We start from the raw sequence: 19,263 nt of genomic DNA, 5'->3' as shown, positions 1-19,263 counted from the left end.
TATCTTAAAACTTTAAGTACTATAGAGACCCAGAAAAATAAATTTATTTTATCAAGAAAAATCTTTAAATTTCTGTGGAGCACTATCTAATTTAACCTGACTAGTCAGTTTTTATAAACAGCATAGCTAACATGGAATCTAAAATAATAAATGATAGTGTGAAATTCTGTACAGAATTGTTGTAATACCTGGATGCATTTCAAAGTGCTTTGGGCATGAGATAGAAAAGGATTTGCAACATCCCCTAAGGCACTGGGATAAGCCTAAAAGTAGTAAACTTCTTCATCTAGGAAATCCCTCCTACTTTCTCAAACAATAGGAGCTTCCAATTTATTGAAATGGTAGTGTTACCAGATTTTATTTAGGCTCTTGGCTATGCTGCAGAAATGAATTTCAAGAGCACGCTGGGTGAGTTAGGTCAGTAATTTATTCAGGCAGGAAGGGATGAGAAATGGGAGAAAATAACAGAAAATAACAGAGCAGGGGTCCCACATAGAGAAGAAGGGGGTGAAAAGGGATGAAGAGGGCTGATTTACAAGCTACAATTTCCCATTATAGATTATAAACTCCCAGGTTTACTTGTGTGGCCACATGGCAGGGGAAAAATGGCAAGAGTGGCGCACAGAGGGCAGGGAACAGGTCCAAAGGCAGGAGAGCAGGGCGAGTATGTGCTCAAGCCTCACGATTTGCTTTTTTTTCCCCTTTTTTCACTGTTTCTTCTTTTCTTTTTTTTTTAAAGATTTATTTATTTATTTCTCTCCCCACCCCGCCCCACTCTGGTTGTCTGTTCTCTGTGTCTATTTGCTGCGTCGTCGTCTTTGTCCGCTTATGTTGTTGTCAGCGGCACGGGAATCTGTGTTTATTTTTGTTTTGTCATCTTGTTGTGTGTCAGCTCTCCGTGTGGGCGGCGCCATTCCTGGGCAGGCTGCACTTTCTTTCGCGCTGGGCGGCTCTCCTTATGGGGCGCACTCCTTGCGCGTGGGGGCTCTCCTACAGGGGACACCCCTGCGTGGCAGGGCACTCCTTGGCGCGCATCAGCACTGTGCATGGGCCAGCTCCACACGGGTCAGGAGGCCCGGGGTTTGAACCGCGGACCTCCCATGGGGTAGAGGGACGCCCTAACCACTGGGCCAAGTCCGTTTCCGCGATTTGCTTTTAAACTGCTAATTATTCCACCCCTTTGCTAATGGCAGGGGAGGGAGTGTCAGCTGTTCTGTTTTGATTGATTACCTCACCCATCAATCCCTTAGTGAGGACCCAATGATAAATTTCCTAGGGAACATCCCGGGCTTTTCCTTGCTCCCAGGAAGAAGACTTTGTTCTGGATAGCAGAATCTTGGGGGTGGGGGTCTTCCAGCAGCCATCCTGGGGGTTACTGATGTCACGTGGTCTCTCTGTCAGGTTCCAGATCTATTAATTCCCTATCTTACTAGCCTGCTTCAGTAGAACTATGCAAGGTAAACCTGTGAAAAAGAAACAAGCTAGTAAGCTGAGCTCTTGATCTAGAGGCTTGCACTCCTGAAACTTATTTCTATTATGATGAAGCTAAACTAGCTGTAAGCAACGCCTACGCGTCACCTCTAGAGAACCTCTCTGCTACTCCTCTGTGGACTGCCTCTCTAAGCCAGACTCACTGCCTTCACCCCTATGTGGGGCAGGACTCCAGGGGTCAAGTTTTCCCCGGCAACGTGGAACTTAACTTCCAGAGCTAGGTTAAGAGGATGGGCCTCTCTGACAACATGGGATTAGATTAAAAAAGGGGAAAAGAAATAAAGCAGGATAAAGTTTTAATGGCTAGGAGATTTCAAATAGAGTCAAGAGGTCATGCTGGAAGTTACCTCTTATGGAGATTTAAAGCCTTGCCCCATTGCCTTGCTAAGAGTAAGAACTGCTTCCTGAAGAGGATTTGGTTTAAGTTCTTATAAAATGATTTATGGAAGGTGATTTATTGAAAATGAGTATATAGGTAACATGTATGCTCATCCTGAATTACCTACTGTCCACTACGTTAAATCTTTGGGTGCAATCCTGAATGAGGTCCAGAGCTTTGCTTCTAATCACCTTGAATTCCCCACAGTCCTCCCATTGCATTGAATTGAACCAGGAGCCTTGGGTGTGGCTTTGCATCTAAAAGGTCACCATCCTGTATGTCATCTCAGCCCCAAGTGAACTGGGCCCCACCTAGTGTTATGTGTCACTCATTCTTCTCTCAAATTGGAGGGAATCCCACTGTCAATCTTCCACACCAGAGTGAAACAACAGGTGTTCCAGGGGGAGGCAAAATTACTTTCAGAAAACATGCTCTGCCCAGGGAAAGATTATCTGGCGCCCAGCGAGATAATCTAGACTTTTGGGTTTTCCTCCTCATCAAACCCCACTAAATACCAGCATAGCAACCTTAATTTTGTTCCTTGAGATTTTGTCTTTCACAGCTTCCCTTGCCTCATGAGTAAGTTATCTTAAAACTAATCACATCTTTTTATTTCTAAGTGCTTGCAGGCTACTGGACTCTTTATAGCATAGCAGCCTCAAGACCAGTGACCCAGTCAAAGGAATGTCCAATCAACAGTCTCTCCATTGCATGGATCTCACCTTTTGATGTGGGCTATGTGTGGGAGGCTCTTTGTCCCTTCGGAGATAACTTTAACCTAAGCTGTCTGTCCTGACGTGTGGGTGTGGGATGGTGAGAGGTTGCAGCCCTGCCCTTGGTAACCATGGCAACGACTCCAGTCCCAGGAAACCGTTTATCAGTGCAAACTCTATATACATACCAGTCAGTCCAGGGAAACTGATGGTGGTGATGCCAAAACTTAAGGGAACTTGGACTTGGCCTCGAATGGGAAATATAATATAGCCTGTGCATAAATTCAAAATCATCTAATTCTGTATTCAAGTGTGCCCAGTCTCTAGAAATCCTGTTAAGCGATATGGGCTTTGAATGTTCAGAAAGGATGTAAGACTTAATGTATATTCAAGGCTGCATCCAGACACAATGTGGGCAAGAAGCTAATTCAAGCTCACCTGAGGTGTGGGCGATATGTTAATTCAAAACCTATCTGGTACTCAGGCAAAGACTTAACTAACAAAGAAAGTAGTTTTCTGTGATAAAAGTACCATTTGACTCCCCACCCTGTATAAAAGGCACTTGAAAATGTTGCTCGAGGCTCGGGTATGAAACAGAAAGCTCCCCAGTCCCTCCGTCCGTCAATAAACCATTTTTCCTTCTCAAAATCATTCCTGAGTCATCGCCTTTCTATACACAAATAATTGAACCTCTCTCAAATTCTACAACATTTTCACCAGAAAAACCGGTAACATTGCCCCTTGCCAGCAGGAAGCAGTTAAAAGCAGTCTTTGTCCCTTCCCCAAGACTGGTGAATGAGCCTATTCCAGGGGAGATTTGAATCACAGCAATTTAAATCCAGCCCCACTTTGGTTTAGTTGCTTAGTTGATGGACAGAACCTAGTTTTGAAGTGAAAATGAAGCTGAAGTTAAAAATGTAACCTAAAGAATTAACAAATAATTATGATTATAAACTCATTATATAGTTGCCTTTTTATCATAAAATAGCAAAAGGTTAATATCTGAAATTGCTGAAACTGACTAGATTTAACTTAAACCCCTTATTTTGATGGTCATTCTAAACAGTTCTTGTTGTAGACATCGAGAGGGGTTCAATTATTTGTGTTTAGAGAGGCCAGGACTCAGGAATAATTTTGGGAAGGAGAAAGGATTTATTTACAACTGGCTGAGCTTGAAGCTTCTCATTCAAAATCCGAGCCCTGAATAGAATTTTGGCTCCTTTTTATACAGATGATGTAAGGGTGAGGAGTCAAATATTGCTTTTATGAAAGAAAACGGCTTTTCTTTGTTAGTTAAGTGTTTGTCTGAGTACCAGATAGGTTTTGAATTAACATATCGCCCACATTCCAGGTGAGCTGGAATTAACATCTCGCCCACATTCCATCTGGATGCAACTTTGAGTACACATTTAGTCTACATCCTTTTTGAACATTCAAAGCCTATAGGGCCTATATTACTTAATTGGATTTCTAGGCACACTTGGATACAGAATTAGCTAAATCTGAATTCATGCACAGGCACAGGCTATATTAGTCTCGTCTCTGATTATGGTTACTCTAGACTTAGCTTCTCCCTTGTGTATGCTTACTATTGTGATGGTTATTTTAAACTGAACTTACCTTTGTTGATGGTCATTTCAGATCTAGGCTCTCCCTTGTGAGTACTTTCCATTACAATGTCAACCACTCTACTGTCCCCTGTTCACATCCGTAAAAACTCTTGCTGCCCTTGCTTCAGGGAAGGTAGATCTGAGATACCCCAGTCTCCTGTCCTTCCGCCAGCCTTAAGAAACCTACTTTCTCTCATGACCATCCCTGTGTGGACTCCAGTTCACCTGCTCCCGGCAAGAACCCAGAGGGACTCCTGTGGGGTTTTTTCATCTAGATCTGCAGAAATTCTAATATTTTATAACATCAGGATGCTAATGAATAATTGGGGTGGAGCTGGACACAGGTTCCTTCATTAGTAAACATTAAGGGGCTGACCAGGGGTGGGTATGGTAGCAAACCAGGGTCAGTCACAAGGATTTGGGATAGGGATGTACAGAACAAAGGACAGTTACAAGGTCTTTCATTTGGATGTTAAACGGGAGAGCAGAGTGGTTACCATCCCAATAGTAAGCATACACAAGGGTGAGACTACTCTAGCTTCAGTCATTTCAGGTATTAATTTTACTATTGGTAATAGAAGAAACATCTGTATAATGATCATAATCATTATACAGATCTATATAGCAGATCTGTATGACAAATCATAATCATTTGTTAATTCCTAACTCTTGGTTATGTTCCCCTGCCTTGGTTTGTTACTTCCCCAGTCTTGGGGATCTGGGTGACAGCTCTGGATGCTTCCTGCTGAAAAGGGGCGTTGGCCCGAGGGGTTGGGGAAATGGAACTTGTTAGATTGTAGTTGTACATATTCTTCAACTTCAGGTTTTGGCTGGAGTAGTACTGTTCTCTCAGTAGTTCTGTTATGGCAAGGCTGGGAAAAGAGAGACAAGTTTTATTGGTGACTGTGCCTGTACTTACTAGTAACACCATTAGCCCTGCTTGGAAGCCATGATCCTCTTCTTGGGGGAAGCCAGCTAAACAGATCAAATACACCGTAGGAGGGGAGTGGCAGCATCTATCGCATTAACTTGACTTTTCTTATGTTCTAATACGTTAGTTACATTATCAGAATCATCTGGTCTGTAACATTCGCTTTTTTTTTTTTTTTTTTTTTGAGATACTAGAGTGCTAGAGTTTGAACCCGGGACCTCATTTGTGGGGGACTGGCTATTTTTTATAGTACTGCTTTACCCATTAGTCTCATTTCAATAATTGAGAGATATGGTCGTTTTTTTGCCCTCTCTAATTCCATATGCTTAAAAAAATTTTTTTTTTTTTTAATTTTTAAAGAAGCTTTAGATTACATAAATGTTACATAAAAAATATAGAGGTTGTATCCACTTTAACTGTCTGGACATCACCATCCCAGGGTCCACAGGATGGAGGAATAAAATATGGATTACAGTGGATTTACTGATATTCTACTATGAAACTATTGTGACTAGTAATGGAAGAAACTGTAGCATTGATGTGGAGAAAGTGGCCACAGGTAGCTGCTGAGGGCAGGGAGAGGGAAGAAGACGTGATGTGGGGGCATTTTCGGGACTTGGAGTTGTCCTAAATGATATTGCAGAGACAGATGCTGGTCATTATATATCCTGCCATAACCCACTGAAGGTACTGGAGGAGAGTGTAGACTACAATGTAAACCACTAACTATCCATGTGGTGCAGCAGTGCTCCAAAATGTATTCACCAAATACAATGAATGCCACAATGATGAAAGAGGTTGTTGATGTGGGAGGAGTGGGTGAGGGAGGGTGGGGGGTATATGGAACCTCTTATATTTTTTTAATGTAACATTTAAAAAAAATAAAGAGATCATAGAAAAATATGTATATATAGGGGATTCCCATATGCCCCACTACCTCCCTCTCCCACACTTTCCCACATTAACAACATCCTTCATTAATGTGGTACATTTGTTATAATTGATGACTGTAATAAATGTACCACATATTGAAGCATTGCTACTACCTGTGGACTACAGTTACCCTATAGTTTACACTTTGTTCCGCACAATTATGTAGGTTATGACAAAATATGTAATGTCATATGTCATGTAGGACAATTTCAATGTCCCGAAAAAGCCCCCGTATTACACCTATTCTTCCTTTCCCTCCCCTCAGAACCTCTAGTGGCCACTGCCTTTATATCAATAATAGAAAGTTCTCCCATTGTTAGAATAATAATAAGTCTATAGTGGAATAATAGTAAGTCTACTTTAGTCCATTGTTCATTCCCCAGTCTTGAGGATTTTGGCATGGTGATACCCATTCTGCTTCTAATTGAGAGAGAGGTTTTGGATCACAGATGGGTCACAACTGTGGCAGGGGAGGATCCCTGGTGCCAGGTGTCTGTGATGGGGAATGCATGGGGAGGGGTGCTCCTGGGGCATGCCTCTGAGGCATATGAATATGTTCAAGTATTCATGGAGCATTGCCTTGGTGGGTGGAGATCCACACAATAACTGAAAGAATACATTCTCTAATAGGACAGCCAGAATCCTCCGAGTGCAAGGCAGTGTCTAGTGAAGTGTAAAATTGTTCAAGGCTTCTATCCCAAGTGTGACATCCTCCATGCCTAATAATAGGAGAAATAGAGCTGCTGGGTGATCATACCAATTGAGCTCTTAATGAAGATAGATTTGGTCCTGATAGTAAAGTTTTATAAATAGTTCCTTGAGCCCAGGGTAATCCTAAAGTGCATCTGCCTAACCAACCTGAGGCAACCAGGACCATAAGTTGATGCCGTGTAACCACTGAGTTCCATTCGAAGCTACCCAGCAAAATCAGGTCTGTTTAACCAATCTGTTCTGAACCAGTAAAAACTTTCTTGTAGTATTATAGTTTGGAGACATTGCTCTGGAGGCAGCCATCCCATTTTTCTTGCCGTAAAGGGATTATTATGCTGAGAATGGTTCTGTTGTTCCCAGCAAAGAGAGCTGTCTGGCTCAATCTTCCAGATCCAGGTGTTCGCCATACCACACATCCTAAAGTTGTAAATGCCCCTCTTTTTCTTTAACAGTTGGAGGGTCAACCTTTTTGTCTAAATGATTTGCATATGGAGTAGCTTTTTTAAATTGTCATATTATAAGACATAGAAATTCTATGTCCTGGGGTTTCTAAAGTAATTAGCTATTTCTTTGGGTCTGTATTAGTTATGTTTAGGGTGTCTAAGGTTCCTTTCTGTTTTCGCATCTCTTTGATTAATTTTCTTAGTTCTTCCCAGTCATTCCCTGGAGGGGTGATATGCACCAAGGTGGCTCAGAAACACTAGATATAGGTAATTGGCCACATACCCAACAATCTGATTTATTCATTGAATTAGCATAAGCTTGTGCCCATTGCAAAAAGACATTAGTGTTGACAATATGTCAGTTCCTTGGGCTATACAATAGCAAGGATAGAAAACAAGGATATAAGGCCAGAAATACATGTTGGGAAAAATTTAATAACTTTATACCGTATTTTATCTATTGGCTAAAAGTGGAAGTATCCCACTCTTTAGTCAACATACTTCTAGTAAAATTTAGAATGTAATGTGCTTAACAATACTCAAAGTAAATGCCCTAATGATTATCATTTCTTATCTGTTCCCTGAAGATGTATTTTGAATCTTCTAGAGGTTTGCACTAATAATCTGTCTGCTGAAAGTTCATCAGCTTCCTCTCCCTCAAGACTGACAGTAATTTATTCATTTGGTATTTGTTCTGTGAAGGAATTTGAGAAGGGTTGGTTAGAGGGTACTGTTTTTACCCTACTGTGGCAGTATGATATTATTTATGAATTCCAAAAGGAGATATTGATTATGTTTTAAACAGTTCTGTTCCTCTGAGCATGATACTCTTTGACTGATTTAAATTCAAAGACTTTACATTTACTTGATTAAATCAAGATTAGGGCTTTGATTCGACCACTTCATTAGGGCATGCAGGGTGAGTCCCGGCTCCCTTGGTGGGCTATATAAACGGATGCTCAATCCAAAACACAGAAGTAGATGAACAGAGAAGATACACAGAAAAAGAGATGGCTTCACAGACACAGCAGAGGCCCCCGGAAGAGAGATGAGCCAGCCATCTGCCAGATAGTCTACAGCTGACCTTGTGAAGAGACCAGAGCAGCTGAGCCCAGAAAGAAACAAGCCCTGGGAGAGAGAAGATCCGTATGCCAGCCTGCAGCTGAGGTCAGAAGAAGTGGGATCTACGGGGCCTTAAGAGGGAAGAGGAAGGCTGAACCCCTGCAGATGTCGCCCGCCATCTTGCTTCAACACGTGGCAACAGAGTTTGGTAAGGAAGTAATCTTCAGCTGGACTCTTTAGTTCTCTGCATTTAGGCCCTCTAATGTAATTCTTCAGCCACTGGTACATGACATCTCTTCCATAGTGAGTGCTTGGATGTAAGTAAGAACTCTTTCCATTAAGTGTTCAGGGATAAGGATGATTCCCTCTTCATTAACAATCCGTCCTGCCTCAGTTCCTCTGTGTGGAGGGTTTGACTGAGAACTGGCATCTGTTTCTTTTAAGTCAAAGCCCCACTCTTGCTTTCAACAGATTGTGGGCTGAATACTGAGGAGAAAAGTTTTTTAGTTTTATATCTGCTAACAGAGAGAAGCCTTACTGTGAGGATGGAGGTTTTAATTTGCTGCTTTTGCCTCTAAATCTGCTATTTGATTACCTTTAATAGAGACTCTTTCTCCTTTTTTTTAAAAGTTTATTTTTATTTATTTATTCCCCCCTTGTTGTTTTGCACTTGTTGTCTGCTCTCTGTGTCTGTTCGTTGTGTGCTCTTCTTTTTTTAGGAGGCACCGGGAACCGAGCCCAGGACCTCCCATGTGTGAGTCCCCCGACTGCTTGAGTCACATCCACTTCCACCTTTCTCCTTTTTGATGACTTAACAATGTAGTCTGGCAACTTATTTAGGTAACATTACTACTTCTAATAAGGCTAAGATGATGCCTGTGTGTTTGATTTCCTTTTTACCAGCTGTTAAGAGTCCTCTTTCCTTCCAGATGGCCCCATGAGCATCAACTATCTTAAAAGCATACTTAGAGTCTGTAGATGCTTATTCACTGTCCCTTTCCCAAATGTAAAGCTCTGGTGAGTGTAGTAGGCTCTGCCTGTTGTGTGGATTTACCTGGTAAGAAGGCCTAACTCTCCAAGACTGTTTGTAGAGTTACTATTGCATGGCTGGCTTTTCAAAGCCCTTAATCCATGAAGCTGCTTCCAGCAGTGTACATCTCAATGTCTGGATGTTCTAAAGGTTAGTTGACTAAGTCTGGACAGCTGGAATAAACTGCATCAATAATTTGTATACAGTCATGTACCCGTTCGTTCCCCTTTTTCACTTGGCAGTAAGGTAGCTGGACTTAAACTAGGAGAAGCTTTGAGGGGATGTTTGGATTATCTAGCAGAATAGTTTGATAGTCACCGAACAGCGGTGAGCTCATAGCCAGCTTCTGTTCCAACAGGGGCAGTGGAAACAGGGGCCTATGCTCAGTGGTGGGTCGTCCTAGAGGGAATTTTCCCGCTTCTTTGAGAATGTCACAGGTGGCTGCTAGAGCCCTTAGGCATACTGGCCATCCTTGGGCTGTTGCCAGTTGTTTAGAAAATTAGGCTACTGGGCATCTGGCATTTCCTAATTTTTGAGTAAGCACCCCTAACCCAAGTCCTTGCCTTTCATATACAAAAAGGCCAAAATGCTTCCTTGGGTCCGGGGGCCCCAGGGTTGAGCTGTTAAACGTTCCCTTTTTATCTCCTGGAAGGCATTTTTACATTCTCTGGTACAATCTAGAGGGTCCTGCTCAGACCCTCTCAGGGCTTTATATAAGGGTTTTGCTATGAGTCCAAAATTAGGCATCCAAATCCTACAGAATCCTGCATTGCTAAGAGCCCTCCAAGCTGCCTTCTTGTAAGTGGTTCTGCCACTCGGGCAGAAGCTTCCCTCCCATCCTGCAATAGATTTCTCCATCCTGTGGATAGTTCAAAACCTAAATATTTTACTGAGGGTTGTGAAATTTGAGCCTTTCTCAGACTTTGTAACCTCAGTCTGCCAAAAAATTCAGTCTGGATAGTCATTTTCTACTTTGACTGGCAATTAAGGTATCTACATACTGTAATACTACTCCACTTGTAGGAGCAATTCTCTTAAATCTCTAGCTGGAGCTTCTCCACATATTGTGGAGGCATTCTTAAATCCTTGTGGATGAACAGTCCAACAGTCTTGCTGTTTTGTGTTAGTAGCGGGTCTTCCTATTCAAAAACAAAAGCTTCCTGAGCTCCTGGGTTAAGGGGTATGCAATAAAAGGCATCTTTTAAATCAAAGACCATGAACTAGCGATCTCCAGATAACGGAGAGAGTAAAGTATATGGATTCAGAACTACTGGGTGGATGTCTTCTACAGTTTGATTAATAGCTCAGAGAGCTTGCACAAACCAGTATCATTTAGGGTGCCTGACTTCCGTCCTGGTCATATTGGAGCGGTATGTGAAGACTGACAGAGTCCTATTAATTGATATTTGAAAAACGTCTCTATTAAAGGAGCAGTTCCTCCTCTGGACTCTAATGTAAGTGGGTGTTGTTTAATATGTCGTACAGTTTCACTGTTTTCGCACGCCAGGGTTTTCCATTAGCCCACGCCTCCGGTTTCACTGCTTTCAAGATCTCTTCTGGGATAGGGTGATCTGCTCATCTTCCTCAGCGAACAGCAGTGCAGCTTGCAAAGTATGAACTTGGCTTGGCGGTACTGCTATCAACAAATAATCTGGGGAGGTTACCTGGGCATTTAATTTAGATAACAGGTCTCTTCTCAGCAAGGGAACTGGTCATTCCGATACATATAGAAAACTATGCTTTAAATTTCTGGTCCCAATTAAGCAGTCTTAAATGCTGCAAAAATTCCTTGTTTGTACTTTTATCGGATACTCCTGTTATGGTAACTGAGCGATTAGAAATCACACTGGTTTTTTATTGAATACCGAGTACATGGCTTCTGTATCCACAAGAAAGCCAATTAATTGTTTTCCCACCTGTATAGTCCCCCGAGGCTCTTGGGAGATAGAGAAAAGTTGTGTTTCTTCTAGCAGAACCCCCGGGAGCCTTCATTCTGAGTCACTGTCCAGAGCATCCTCTCGTCGAGGGCCCAGGGATCTTGCCTTTCTGCTCGTGTCTTGTTGTGGTTGCTTCATTAGAGCCCCAGGAGTGCTGTTTGCCTCTTAAGACAAAGATCCTCAAGCACTGCTTGCGTTCAGAAGTACCTGTCTTCTTTGGCTTCGTCCCTGTTACTAAAGACTTTAAAGGTGATTTCAACTAGCCTAGAGAAAGGCAAGCCTAGCCCATTATCAACGTTCTACAGCTTTCTCTTTAAATCAGGAAAACTCTGAGCAATAAAGGCCCTATTTATTTTTCTGGCATTCTCTGGACTTTCTGGATCTGTGTCTGTGTACTGCTGGTAAGTAGCGTAAGTCCTTTCAAGGAAAGCTGAGGCACTTTCTTTTGGCTCTTGTATTTCTTCATTAATCTTTTGTTAGGTTTATGGGTTTGGGGACCTCATTTCTTAGCCCCACAACAATCCAACACTCTTTATGATGTTCCAGTGTAGCCCTGTCACCAGCGTCCTTTGGGTTCCATTCAGGACGCCCCACCACTGAATTTGCCCCAGGATACGCCGCATTGCCAGGATTCTCTCCCGTTTCCTGCCTGCTTCCGGCTTTGCCTTTTTTATCACCGTTCTGCGTTCTTCCCCTGTCCTCAGTACTTTAGTGTTGATTAGAGCCTGATTATCTGCCCAATCAGGGTTAAGAGTTGCAAAAACTGAAGCAACTAAGCTTCCTATTTTCTTTGGGTCTTCTCTATAGAATTGGGTATTATTTCTTCACTTAGGTAAATCTGATCTGGAGAATGGGGGCGTGCACATGTACAGATCCTCTTGGGGCTCTCTGTTCGTCTGTTCCCACGGGCATTTGCCACATGGGTAAAAGGTTTGCTGGTGACTCAGCTGCTGGTTTTTGAGAGCAGCCCCAACTGAATTGAGTGCCCTGATGGGTACGACAGGGAGAGATCATTTCTATTTCTATTTCAGGCTCTTTTACCTCCGGTAATGGAGGAGGTGGTAGAGCCTTCTCTCCTGACCTGTTGGCCCTTGATTTAGCGTGGAGGTGGAACAGATGAAAGTTTAATAAAGGCTCTGCTAGGTCCTCTGGATTTGAGCCAAGAAGGACATTTTTCTTTTCTCTGTTCACCTTTATAGGTAAAATTTTATATTTTCTCATTAACATAGATTGCCGAGACCAAGGATTGAGCATGACATCATCTTATCCCATTCCTGCTCTATTTTACAGAACAGTTCCCGCTGTAATGCCGTGTTCCTTTCTATAGAACTATTCTCAGGCCCTTTCTCTCCTGATTCTAGATCATATTGAGGCCAGAGTCAGTTACAGAAATAAACCATTTCCCCCCCATAGGCTCATAACTAAAATTTGTCCAATTCTTAAAGATAAAGCCCAAAAAGCTACATTCAGGAATGCTCTTAGAATTAAACTTAGAATTTCCCATTCTAAAATACTTCAGTAATCAGTAACCAGTTAGGAACACTTGAGCAATATACGTGTAGCTAAACATCAATGGAACAGTTTAGAAAGGAACTGAACATTTCCTCTACCTAGGTAATACACACCATTTAACAAACAGCCACTTAACACTTGCACATTCTAGACTAATTTTCAGGAGTTAAGGTGGGGACTTTTTTTTTTTTAAGTTTTTTTTTTTTAGATTTATTTATTTATTTATCCCCCCCGCCCCTCCCCCGGTTGTCTGTTCTCTGTGTCTATTTGCTGCGTCTTGTTTCTTTGTCCGCTTCTGTTGTCGTCAGTGGCATGGGAAGTGTGGGCGGCGCCATTCCTGGGCAGGCTGCATTTTCTTTCGCGCTGGGCGTCTCTCCTTACGGGTGCACTCCTTGCGCGTGGGGCTCCCCTACACGGGGGCACCCCTGCGTGGCAGGGCACTCCTTGTGCGCATCAGCACTGCGCATGGGCCAGCTCCACACGGGTCAAGAAGGCCCGGGGTTTGAACCGCGGACCTCCCATGTGGTAGACGGACACTCTAACCACTGGGCCAAGTCCGTTTCCCTAAGGTGGGGACTTGAACCCCAAACAGAATGGTAACCCCTGCCCACCCCCTCAAATAAAAGCAAAACATGAGGTAAGGGTGGAGAGGTCAGAACAAAGGGAGTCATTCTGGAGGGAGTTTAAGGGACTTAAACCACTGAGCTAGACAAGGACTGAACATCCATCATCTCTAACTAACTTTCTGACTCGCTTCTGTCCTGGTGACCTGCTCACTCATTCAGACGTCCGGATTCGGGGCTGGAACTATTTCTCTCCTTGAAGCTTTAAAGCACCTTTAGGGCCTGGAGTGCCAATGAGGTAGGAAAAACCCGATTGTTGAGATTTTAGACCAAGAGGGTCTAGCGGGTGCGGAAAGCTCAGTGATGGTGCTTACCTTTCTGTCTGGGGCCCCAGAACCTCAGGCAGTCGGACTCCTTCAGAGGACCCTTTGCCCTTTGTCCTTAGTCCCACCAGAATCACCAAACTGATACTGAGCAAAAGTGGGTGTTTTCAGGGGAGTGGATGTAGCTCAGTGGTTGACACCTGCTTCCCATGTACAAGGTCCCAGGTTCAATCCCCAGGACCTCCTAAAAATAAAACAGACATATAAAACAACTCTCATTGGGGAGCGGATGTAGCTCAGTGGTTGACACCTGCTTCCCATGTACAAGGTCCTGGGTTCAATCCCCAGTACCTCCTACAAAAATAAATAAATAAATGAGTGAGTTCTTTTCTTCCAATGTGACTTTAAAACCAGTTCCTGAGACACAAGGGTTTCAGAGAGAGAGTTTATTGGTTGAGCAAGCAATCGAGCACAGTGACCTTCTGACCCCAAACTGCCTCCTGAATCTGCAGAAATTCTAATCTTTTATAACATCAGGTGCTAATGAATAATTGGGGTGGAGCTGGACACAGGTTCCTTCGTTAGTAAACATTAAGGGGCTGGCCAGGACAGGGGTGGGTATGGTAGCAAACCAGGGCCATCACAAGGATTTGGGATAGGGGTGTACAGAACAAAGGCCGGCTACAAGGTCTGTCATTCGGATGTTAAACAGGAGGGCAGAGTGGTTACCACCCCAACAGTAAACATACACAAGGGGAGACCACGCTAGCTAGCTTCAGTCATTTCAGGTATTCATTTTGCTATTGGTACTAGAAGAAGCATCTGCATAATGATCTATTAATCATAATCATTTGTTAATTCCTAACTCTTGGTTACAATAGTGCAACATAAGAAAATCAACCAATGTAATACGCCACATAAATAGAATGAAGGGAGGATAAAAGCTACATATCATTTGATGCAGAAAAGGCATTTGACAAAATCCAATATCCTTTCATGATAAAAATACTTGGAAAACTATGAGTAGAAGGGAACTTTCTCTACATGATAAAGGGTACTTATGAAAACAATAACAACAGCAAATATCATACTCAAAGGCTAAAGACTGAAACCTTCCCTACTAAGGTCAAGAACAAGACAAGGATACCCACTGTCCCATTGTTAATTCAGCGCTGTACTGGAAGTTCTAGCCAGAGCAGTCAAGCAAGAAAAAGAAATAAAAGGAATCCAAATGGGAAAGGAAAAAGTAAAACTATCCCTATTTGTATATGACATGATCCTGTATATGGTAAATCTTGAAAAATTCAGAAGAAAGACACTAGAACTAACAAATTCAGAAAATTTACAGGGCACAAGGAAAACATGCAAGAAATCAGTTGGGTTTCTATGCATCAGTAATGAAACAATATGAAAAGGAATTTAAGAAAACAATACTCTTTACAGTAGCATAGAAAAGAATAAAATCCCTAGGACTAAATTTAACCAAGTGTTGCCTGATTTTCTCTAGGTTCTTAGCTGTGTCACACACACACACACAAAATAATTTTAAGTACATGCCAGTTCAGTTAGGCCAGTAGTTTATTAAGAAAATTAGAGACAAGAAATAGGAGAAAATAATACATTATGGATCCCAGGTAGAGAGAGGAAAAGGGCTGATTTATAGACTACAGGTCCCCATTACAGATTACAAATTCCCAGGTCTACTTTCATGCTAATCCGCGCAGGGAGAAAGGGTGAAAACAGGGCAGGTTTGGTTTCCATGCTTGCTTTTTAAACCATTAATTATTCTGCCCCTTTGCTAATGCTGAGGGAGGAATCCCAGTTGTTTGCTGTTTTGATTGGTTACCCCACCTGTCAACCTCCCAGGAGGGCCCAATGATAAGGGCCCTTGAGAATACCTGGGGCTTTTCCTGATCCTGAATGAAATCCCACTTCGAATGGGGGTTCTCCTGGGGTTCTTTCAGCAGCCATCCTGGGGTATCCATGGCCATGTGTTCCACGGCTGTTTTTCTGCCAGGTCCCAAATTGGTTTATTTCCTAATCTAGCTTGCCTCACAAGGAGGTGAAAGACTTGAACACTGAAACTATAAAACTTCTGAAAAATATTAAAGATGGAAAGATATCTCTTGTACATGGATTGGAAGACTTAATATTGTCAAGATGTCAATACTACCTAAAGTGATCTACAAATTCAATGTAATTCCTGTTAAGGTTTCAGCAGTTGTTTCTGCAGAAATGGAAAAAGAAATCCCCAAATTCATAGGGAATTATAAGGGTCCCCCCAAAGCCAAAACGATCTTGAAAAAGAACAAAGTTAGAAGTTTGCACTTCCTGATTTCAAAACTTACTACAGAGTTGCCGTAATCAAGACAGTGTGGTACTGGCATTAGGATAGCTATGAGAGTCCAGAAATAATCCCACCCATCTATGACCAGTTGAATTTTGACAAGGGCGCCCAGTCCATTCGATGGGGGAATGGTACTCTTTAATGAATGGTACTGGGAAACCTGAACATCCACCTGCAGAAGAATTGGACTCCTACCTCTTAGCACATACAAAAACTAATCTGAAATGAATCAACAGCCTAAAAGAAGAGCTAATACTATAAAACTCTTTTAAGAAAAAGAGTTTTAGAACTTAGTATTAGAAAATGGACTGGCCCATGCGCAGCGCTGATGCGGGCAAGGAGTGCCGCTCCACGCAGGAGTGCCGCACCACGCAGGAGTGCCGCGCCACGCAGGGGTGTCCCCCATGTAGGGGAGTCCCACACGCAAGGAGTGCACCCGTAAGGAGAGCCGCCCAGCGCGAAAGAAACTGCAGCCTGCCCAGGAATGGCGCCGCCCACACTTCCCATGCCACTGACGACAACAGAAGCGGACAAAGAAACAAGACGCAGCAAATAGACACAGAGAACAGACAACCGGGGAGGGGGGGTGAATTAAATAAATAAATCTTTAAAGAAAATGGATTCTCAGATTTTATACCCATGGCATGAGCAACAAAAGAAAAAAATAGATAAAATGGACCTAATCAAAACAAAAAAATTTATGCATCAAAGACTACCAAGAAAGTGAAAAGACAACCTACAGAATGGGATAAAATAATTGGAACACATATATCCAATAAGGGTTTAATATTCTGAATATATAAAGAACTTTTACAATAAACCAAAATGACAAAGAATCCAATTAAAAATGGGCAAAAGATTTGTATAGATATTTCTCCAAAGAAGATACACAAATGGCCAATAAGTATATGAAAAGATGCTTAACATCATTACCAATTACAGACATGCAAAGCAAAGCCACAAGGAGAGGGAGCAGTTTGTAGCTCTAGTGGTTGAGCGCTTGCTTCCATATACAAGGTCCCGGGTTCAATCCCCAGTACCTCCTAAAAACAAAACAAGCAAATGAAAAATCCAACTTGGGGCAGCCAGTGTAGCACATTGGTTTCAGTGGTTGAGCGCTGGCTTCTCACATATGAGGTCCCAGGTTCAATCCCTGGCCCCAATGCCTAAACAAAAAACAAAAACCCTACAAGATACCATTTTACACCCACTAGGTTGACTATTAATAAAAAAACCCAGAATTGAACAAGTGTAGGTGAGGATGCAGAGAAATAGGAACACTCTATACATTGTTGGTGGGGATGTAAAATGGTGCACTTGCATGGAAAACAATTTGGCGGTTCTTCAGAAAGTTAAATACAGAATTACCACATGTCCTGGTGATTCCACTTCTAGGTATCTATTCAAAAGAATTAAAAGCAGGGACTCAATCAGATATATGCACACTGATGTTCACAGAGGCATTATTCACAATTGCCAAAAAATGGAAGCAACTCAAGTGTCCATCAACAGATAAATGGATAAACAAAATGTGGTATATCCATACAACAGGATATTATTCAATCGTTAAAGGAAATGAAGTGCTGATGCAGTCGACATGGATAAACCTTGAAGACATGTTGAGTGAAATAAACCAAATGCCAAAGGACATATTGTTTAGATTTCTCTTATGTGAAATACTTAGAATAAGCAAATTCAGAGAGACTGGAAGGAGAGTAGGAGCAGCAGGGAATGGGGAGTTATTTCTTAATGGGTACGAGATGAAAATGTCCTGGAATTAGTGGTGAAAATTACACAGTATTATCAATGTACTTAATATCACAGAACCGTTACAGTGATTTTTGTATTGTGTGTATTTTACCACCATAAAGTTTAAAGTGAATGTGGAGCAGGCTAAGGGGCAGGGTGCAGAGTAAACGGGGTGGTCGGTGTAGGTCTCACTGAAAAGGTGAAATGTGGGAAAGACTCAAAGGAGGTGGCTAAATGGAAGGAGCTCGCTCCAGACAGAGGCAAAGCCAGTGCAAAGGCCCTGGTGCAGGAGAGGGCTGGGGGGATTTAAGGAGAGGGGGCAGTGGGAGGAGCTGAAGTCCTGTCAAAACAGGATCAGATGATGCGGGGACTTGTCAGCCACTGCTGGGGCGCCGTCTTTACTCTGAGTGAGTCTGGGGGCGGGGAGGGTTTTGAGTGGAGGAGGGACTTGATCCCACTCAAGTTTCAGATGTATTCCTTTGGTGCTGCTGGCAAATAGACGGCAGGGGGCAAGCGAGGAAGCAGGGAGACCTGGGAGAGGTTGCTGGGCTGTCCGGGTGAGAGCCGGCTCCTGCCCTCTAAAACTGGCCATGGACCACGTGGCTCCCGTCTGTCCCGGGCTGCACATCCTCAGCCTCGGCGCTGGCTCACATCAGCCCCGGGAGGTGGACCCCTTTTCTCTCCGCTTTGCGCATGGGGCCGCTGAGCCTCTGAGGGGAGGAGCTCTCCTGGGGTCGCACAGCTGTCAGGGGCAGAGCCAGGCTTTGACCCTGAGGTCCCACAGGGCCACTCCCACCCCCCCGTTAAAATTTCGTGGGTGAGGCCACCTCTGTTCCTCCTTTCACCCCCCTTTCCCATCACCCCACACATCCCAGCTTCCCCAGGGCAGACTTTGCCTCCGGTGTGGGGCCCCCACAAATATTCCCCCCACCAAAACAACTGGGATCACTGCTCCTGGGCTTAGCTGCCTGCTGGGAAGAGAGCCTGGTGCTGTGGCAGAAGGAACCTGGGGTGGCGTCAGGAGTCCTGGGCCCCAACCCCGGGTGTTCAGATCCCTTGGGTGGGGGCCAGGTTGGTCTGTCCCCTTCATTTGTGAAAAAGAAGGCACCCCCCCTTCTTATAGCCACCCTTCTGCCCCTACCTTGGAGAGGGGGTGAAGCAAGTGCTCTGCAAACTGTGAAGTGCCATGCACATGATGGGGTAGTTCTCCAGGGAGGCTGCAGGGCCTGACCTCCCAGGAGCTGTGGGCCCCTCCCTCTCCCCTGCTCTCTGGGCTTCCCCTCCAGGGGCCCATGCCCTCCCTCCCCCACCTCCCCCCCAACCCAGCCGCGCTGCCGTGGTCACAGGGGGCCTCGGGGAAACCCTCAGGGGGTAAGGCTGATGGTGTGTTCAGGAAATACCTGGGATCGGGCCTCTTGAGGTGGACACCTGCTCTTATGTTCCAGAGCAGGCTGGAACCAGGCCTGGGCAGCTGGGCAGAGACGTGCCTGCCCCGGGGCCGGGCAGGGGAGGGCTGGGTGGGCGCCGTG

At 43.7% G+C, this 19,263-nt stretch overlaps 1 protein-coding gene across 1 annotated transcript in view; it reads left to right on the top strand.

Moving 5' to 3' along the window:
• Nucleotides 1-19,263, top strand: part of C1QTNF6 (C1q and TNF related 6) — a 33,164-nt gene that overhangs the window by 10,847 nt on the left and 3,054 nt on the right. The gene's annotated exons all lie outside the window — the stretch shown is intronic.

The sequence above is a fragment of the Dasypus novemcinctus genome, chromosome 12 (genome assembly GCF_030445035.2).
Source record: "Dasypus novemcinctus isolate mDasNov1 chromosome 12, mDasNov1.1.hap2, whole genome shotgun sequence".
Classification (NCBI taxonomy): Eukaryota; Metazoa; Chordata; class Mammalia; order Cingulata; family Dasypodidae; genus Dasypus; species Dasypus novemcinctus.
This window is presented reverse-complemented; position numbering and strand designations above follow the sequence as displayed.